Source organism: Herpailurus yagouaroundi, unplaced genomic scaffold (genome assembly GCF_014898765.1).
Source record: "Herpailurus yagouaroundi ecotype Mexico unplaced genomic scaffold, PumYag 141, whole genome shotgun sequence".
NCBI lineage: Eukaryota > Metazoa > Chordata > Mammalia > Carnivora > Felidae > Herpailurus > Herpailurus yagouaroundi.
The window spans coordinates 51,580,754-51,587,792 of NW_024412396.1; positions in this window are offsets into that span (position 1 = coordinate 51,580,754).

Below are 7,039 nucleotides of genomic sequence, written 5' to 3' on the forward strand. Positions count from 1 at the left end.
AGAGAGCAAGTGGGGGAGGGGGAGAGAGAGAGGGAGACAGAGAATCCCAAGCAGGACCCATGCTGTCAGCACAGAGCCCAATGCAGGGCTCAAACTCACGAACCATGAGATCATGACCTGAGCTGAAATCAAGAGCTGGAGGTTTAATCGACTGAGCCACCCAGGCCCCCCTGTATTATCAATTAAATGACATAAATTGAATTGTACTATATGCAAAGGATACCTCAGTAAAAGAAAAAAAAATAGTTAAAAGAAAAATGACACAAAGTAGAAGGTTCATTCATTGTGGGCCAGGGTGTCATATGCATTCTATGGAGTGATGAGATTTGCTTATTTATTTATTCATATTTATGTATTTATTTATTTATTAAGTAGGCTCCATGCCCAATGTGGGACTTGAACTCACGACCCTGAGATCAAGGGTCACATGTCTGTACTGACTGAGCCAGCCAGGGGCCCTGAGTTTTTAAATGGAATAGATTCAAGGTGAGGCTGCCATTTCTTTTCTACTTCATTGTAGAACACTTTAAAGACTTTGCTGTCTTCTTCATCACTCTCTTTATATCTATTTGGCAATGCTATATATTCTTGGAGAAAATAACTTCTTTTAAAATGGCCTTCTGAGGCTCTTGCCCATACCCTCAATATTTCCTAACTTTTCCTCACATATTTTCCTATCTTACACAATCCCCAAACCTGTCATTTCCGGTGCCTAATGTCTGGGAGAGCCATTTTAACCTGTACTTAGAATGTGCTACTTTGTTGCTTGTGCTCCCAGGGTATCTCCAAAATCAGGTAAGTTGTCTCAGTAGATGTCCTGGGACACCTGAGCGGCTCAGTGGGTTGAGCAGTTGAGCGTCTGACTCTTGATTTCGGCTCAGAGCCTGATCTTATGGGTCTGTAGGTTTGAACCCCATGTTAAGGATGGGATTCTCTCTTTCCTTCTCTTTCTGCACCTCAACCCTCTCAAAATAAATAAACTTAAAAAAAAAATAGATGTCTTGGAAAGCACAGGAATTAGGACAGGCAGTGAGAACCAGAGAAAAGAAACTTTTTCATACCTACTGTAAGACCCTGTCACTCTAGCACTTTAAAATATAGCATACCTCTGGGGAACCTGGGTGTCTCAGTTGGTTGAGCATCTGACTTCAGCTCAGGTCATGATCTTGCAGTTCATGAGTTCAAGCTCCACATCGGCTCACTGCTGTCAGCCTGTCAGCACAGAGTCTGCTTCAGATCCTCTGTCCCCTTCTCTCTGCCCCTCCCCCACTCTCCCCAAAAATAAATAGTTAAAAAAAATATATAGCGTACTTCTGTTTTGTATCAAGAACACCTTTTAAAACATGAATGATGGGTTGCCTGCGTGGCTCAGTCTGTTAAGCATCTGACTCTGGATTCTCACCTCAGGTCTTGATTTCAGGGTCATGAGTTCAAGCCCCACGTTGGACTCCACATTGGGTGTGAAGGCTGCTTGTGGTAGGGTCCCCTCCTTAAGGAGATAGAAAAAAAGGGAGAGAAAACTTCAAGGTAACCTGGCTATGCACCTACCCGACCATGACCTTGTAAACTGAGATGACTTAATCAGATTGCGTGTTTATGTATGTTACCATAGATGGGAGACAAAGAAATAGAAACTGTATAAAGAAGCTATGCCATGTGACATTCGGTGCTCAGTTCTTTGGGTACGAGCCCAACTGAGAGGTGCCGGCACGAATAAAAGTTGCTTCCTGGAAATTAAAAAGCCTCGGTGTCACAGCTCTCTGTGGGAGAATCCTGTTACATACTTACAAACAAAAACAAAAACAAAAACATAAATGACAATGTTATTTATTTACTTACTTATTTTACCAGCAAAAGAAGAGTTTATTCAGAAGTAGAAAATTGTCATACCATACAAACAAGCCACAGGCAAATCCTCTAGGTGACATCTTTGGAGTCACCTTCTATTTCAATCCAATCTTGACTTTCCCCATGCTGACCATTCCATATTGATTTGCCGATCCACATCTCACATTTCAACTGGTTGCTTCTCTCTCATCCGTTCCACTTTTCCTTTATCAGTTAGGAGTCATATCCTTAGAGTTGGGTTCATTGTTGCCCTGGTCCTTGCCACAGTGTTTGGTTTAGGGACAGACATAGCTTAGTCAATTCAATCACAGTAAGACTGGAGATTTGGGTTCAATGGTTGGGAGAAGGAAACCTATCTGTTCTCCTAGATGTGCTCTATGAATGTGAAGCCTATACCTGTTGTAGTTATTTGGCTACTAGAAACAAAACCCATGTAAGGATGAAGCCAGCATCAGAAAGCAAACAGACTGGCTCACAGACATATGGAGGTGGTGCCCTGATCAAACCATGCCTGAAGGCTACTCCTAGACATTTCAATTATACTGAGTCAAGAATTTTTAATTGTTTATGCCAGTTGGGTTTTTAAAAAAATGTTTTTAATGTTTATTCATTTTTGAGAGAGAGGCAAGGGATGGGGGGAAGAGGGTGAGCAGGGGAGGGGAAGAGAGAGAGGGAGACACAGAATCTGAAGCAGGCTCCAGGCTCTGAGCTGTCAGCACAGAGTCCCACGTGGTACTCTAACTCATGAAGATCATGACCTGAGCCAAAGTCGGACTTTACCTGACTGAGCCACCCAGGAGCTTCTGGATTTTTTTTTTTTAATTGTAACTTAAAGTATCCTATTAAACTCCTTCAGGAGAATCTTTTTTTTATAACATTATTGATGTACATTTTACATCATGTAAACTATATATATTTAAGTGTAAGATGTAATGAGTTTTCACATATATACACACCTGTGAAATCATCTCCACAATCCAAATAATGAAAATACTTGTCAGCCTCCAAAGATTCCCAGTACCTTTTGGAATCCCTCCCCGCCGTCACTACCCTTCCCCATCCCTTTCTGACAATAGACTAGTTTACATTATCTAAATTTTATCTAAATGGAAGAATAGAGCACCATACACTAAATGTTTGTGTCCTCCCCCCATTTCATAGGTTAAAATACAAATCCTTAAGGCGATGGCAATAGGAGGTAGTACCTTTGTGAGGTGAGTAGGTCATGAGGGTGGAGATTTCATGAATGGGATTAGTGCCTTTATAAGAGAGGCCCCAGAGAGATTCCTCCTCTCTTCCCTCATATGAGGTTACATTGAAAAGGCAGGGTCTCAGGGTGCCTGGGTGGCTCAGTTGGTTAAGCCTCCAACTTCGGCTCAGTTCATGATCTTGCAGCTCATGGGTTCAGGCCCCGAGTCTGTGCTGACAGCTCAGACCCTGGGGCCTGTTTCAGATTCTGTCTCCATCTCTCTCTGCCTCTTTCTCCCTCTCTCTCAAAAATAAATAAACATTAAAAAAAAAAAAAAAAAAAGGCAAGCTTTCATCAGATACTAAACCTGCCAGTGCCTTGATCTGGGACTTCCCAGAACTGTGAGAAATAAATTTGGGTTGTTTATAAACCATCCAGTCTATGATATTTTGTTATAGCAGCCTTGACTGACTGAGACAGACAATCGGTACTGACAAGTAGGGTGCTGGTACAACAAATATCTAAATTGTCGAAGCAGCTTTGGATGTGGGTAATGGATAGAAGCTTTAAGTTTTCAGGTACATGACAAAAATTTTACATTGTTGTTAATGGACGTTTAAGGGTGATGTTAGTGAGAGTCCAGGGAGTAAAGAGAGCTGTAGAGAGAGTCTCAGACTTGTTAGAGAATACTCAAGTAATTATAAACAGAATGTTGACAAAAACATTGACTATTTTTTTAAATTCACTTATCTTTTTTTTAAATGTTTATTTATTTTTGAGTGAGACAGACAGAGTGCAAGCGGGGGAAGGGCAGAGAGAAAGGGAGAGGGAGAATCCCAAGCAGGATCCTTGCTGTCAACACAGAGCCTGATGAGGGGCTCGAACTCACGAACCGTGAGATCATGGACCTGAGCTGAAATCAAGAGTCGGGTGCTTAACCAACTGAGCCACCCAGGTGCCCCAAAACATTAACCATTCTGATGGGATCTCAGACAGAAATGAGGAACATGCTTTTGGACAATGGCTGAAAGGCCATCCTGTTATAAAGTGGCAAAGAACTTGGCTGAATTGTGTTTGTATCACAGTATTTTGTGGAAGGTTAAACTTGTATGTGACAATATTAGATATTTAGCTGAGGAAATACCAAAGCAAAGTGTTGAAGAAGTGACATGGTTCCTCTTGACTACTTAAAGTAAAATGTATGAAAAGAGAAATGATTTAAAGATGAAATTCTTCATCAAAAAGGATGCAGAACTGAAAAGACTGCAAATTCTCAGCCTATCCATCTTGTAAAGAATGAGAAAATATGTTTGGGAGAGAACACAAGGGGTGTGGCCAACCAATCATTTGGTAAGGGGATTAATCAGCCATTTCAACAGAAATGCTGAGCTGTTGTTTAAAACAATGGAAGAGCGCAAAGGAGGGGTCACCAGTACCTGTGATTCCCCAGTGCACTGCTTTGTCTCAAGTCACAGGCTCGGCTTCCTGCATTCTGGCGCACTCCAGGGCACTCCAGGTGCAGCTCTTGTGGGCCCCCAAGTGGAGTCTATTTATTTATTTATTTATTTAATTTATTTAATTTTTTTTAAACATTTATTTTTGAAAAAGAGAAAGCATGAGTGGGGGAGGGGCAGAGAGAGGGGGACAGGAGCTCTTTAGCAGGCTCTGTGCTGACAGCAGAGAGCCCGATGTGGGGCTTGATCTCATAAATCATGAGATCGTGACCTGAGCCAAAGCCCGGCTCTTAACTGACTGAGCCACCCATGTGCCCCTGGAGTCTTTTTTTAAATTTTCATTTTTAAGTAATGTTTGTTTCTATTACAAAAGCAACATGTATTTAATACATGAAAATTAGAATATAAGCAAAAGGAAAGAATTTAAAACCACTACTAATATATATTGATATATGACCTCCCAGGAATAATAAGCAAGAAAAAAATAGTGAAAGAAAGATGGGAAGGAAATTTGGGGCAAAACAAGCAGCATGAGCAGTCAGTCACCAAGATACAAAACATTCTAGAATGTGGGCAGACAACGCAGCCACTTGTTATTTGTGGAGCAGAGTCCTAGAGAAGTAGTCTCCCTGCTAAGGCGAATTTTGTTCAGGTACAGGGAAGAAATCCCTTGATCTCAGAGAAGCAGATGCCCTGCTAGACCCATGAATCACAATCATGGAAATCCAGTTCCCTTTTCCTTGCCAGACACTCAGCTTTCCAGCCCATATTGCAGGTAGAGTAAATATATGAAACAGTTCTAGCTGTTTCATAAGAGGGAGACATCTATGGAGACTCTAAGAAACAGGATTTTTCGTTATTAACAAAAAGTAAGCCTCTTTTGTCAGCTCCCTTCCTTCTTAACTTCATGCAGTGATGTGAGGACATGACATCTGGAGCCATGGCAGCCATATGGAGACCATGAAGCAACAAGCACAGAATGAAAAGTCAACATGCTGAATGGCATAGCCAAAAGATGGAAAGAGTGTGGGTCCTTGACGATATAGCTGATGATATAGGTGAAGCCACTCCTTGGCTACACCTGCCTCCAGACTGCTTAAGGAAACAATGCATCCTAGCAGTTCAAGCCATGGTCTTTTAGGTTCTCTCTTACTTGCGGTCAAATACATCCTAATTCCTACAGACTTATACCACATTTGCAGTGATTATCAAGGAAGCCAAGGGCAGCTGCTCTTAAACAGGAAGCAGGAACTGGAAAGTTGTCACACCCGTAGTCAGTTGTTTATTCTCTGCCAGCCTCATCTCCGCTTGTGTCTGAAAATTTGTGTCTTTCTTCATTCTTCTCTACAGACCAGTTTTCACGGATTCAACATCCACACAGCAAAGCCTTCCCTGTCTGCATTTCCTGCATCTAAGAGACCAGCTTAGGCTGTGACTACATCTCAAGCTCGATTCCAAAGTCTAGAAGGGAGAGGAGGCTGGACCCAGTTGTTTCTGCACTCTCTGGACACCCTGGGGGCAAAATCACACCCTCAAACCTGGCTGCCAAAGGCCCATCCACGTGTGTGACTCTCAGGGAAAGGAGAGGCACGGGCTAAAAGACACCCCTAACTATCTACCATACTGGCTGCGGTTAAGTATGTTAGACAGTGGGTGGGAAGGGGCCATTCAGTATGAGAGAGATGAACAGATTCCAACACCAAGTGGAAAAGCTGAGAGAGGGCTAAGCTAACTCAAGGCGGGGTAGCTGGGAAATTCCTCCCCAAAGAAGTCAAAATTCAATCTCCCAAGGCCTTTCCTTGAATGAGGAGTGAGGGAAAGAAGTAAGAAGGAAAAAAGGAGTGACCCTGGAAGCTGTCACTGAGAAAACGGGGCGTAGGCTTGGACGCGCCTCTAACCTCCCCGCCCCCGCCCCCACCCCCAGAGAAGGGAAAACCAGGATTTCTGCTTATTTTAGGTTCAAGTCCCACCGAGAGCGTGAGCTTGTGTGCGTACCCTGGCAGTCGCTGGCAGCAACGTTTCGGTCGAGAAAAGGTTACTGGAACAGATTGGGGTCAGCATTAATGCTGTTTCCGTACAGAGATGGGAACAGCGTGGAGGCCAGAACGCTGCCCCGAGGGTCACCAGCTTCCCACGTGGCCTGCCCAGGAACAGGCGACAACCGGAGGAGGGGCGCTGGGAGGCAGGGAGCAATTCCGAGAAAGGCGCGGGGGCGGGCCGCGGGGCAGCGGTCTCCGAGGAGAACGACGAGATTCTCAAGCCCCCTCTGCCCCCAGTGCGCGGGGCAAGGTAGGGCGGCAGAAGTGCGCAGGCGCAGGCGCAGAGGCAGGCGCTGGCGGTAGGGGCAGGGGGAGGACGCGGATAGCTGGAGGACGTGTTCGGGGAAAGCGCAGGAAGGAAGTCAGGGCGGGCAGATAGCGAGGGCTGTGGAGTCACAGTAGACAATTCTGGGAACACACAGGCTGGGGTGGATTTGGATCCAACTCTCCCTTCCTCCCTCCCGCTTTCTCTGCATTCCTGCATAATGCATCAGCGGGCACTGGGCCCC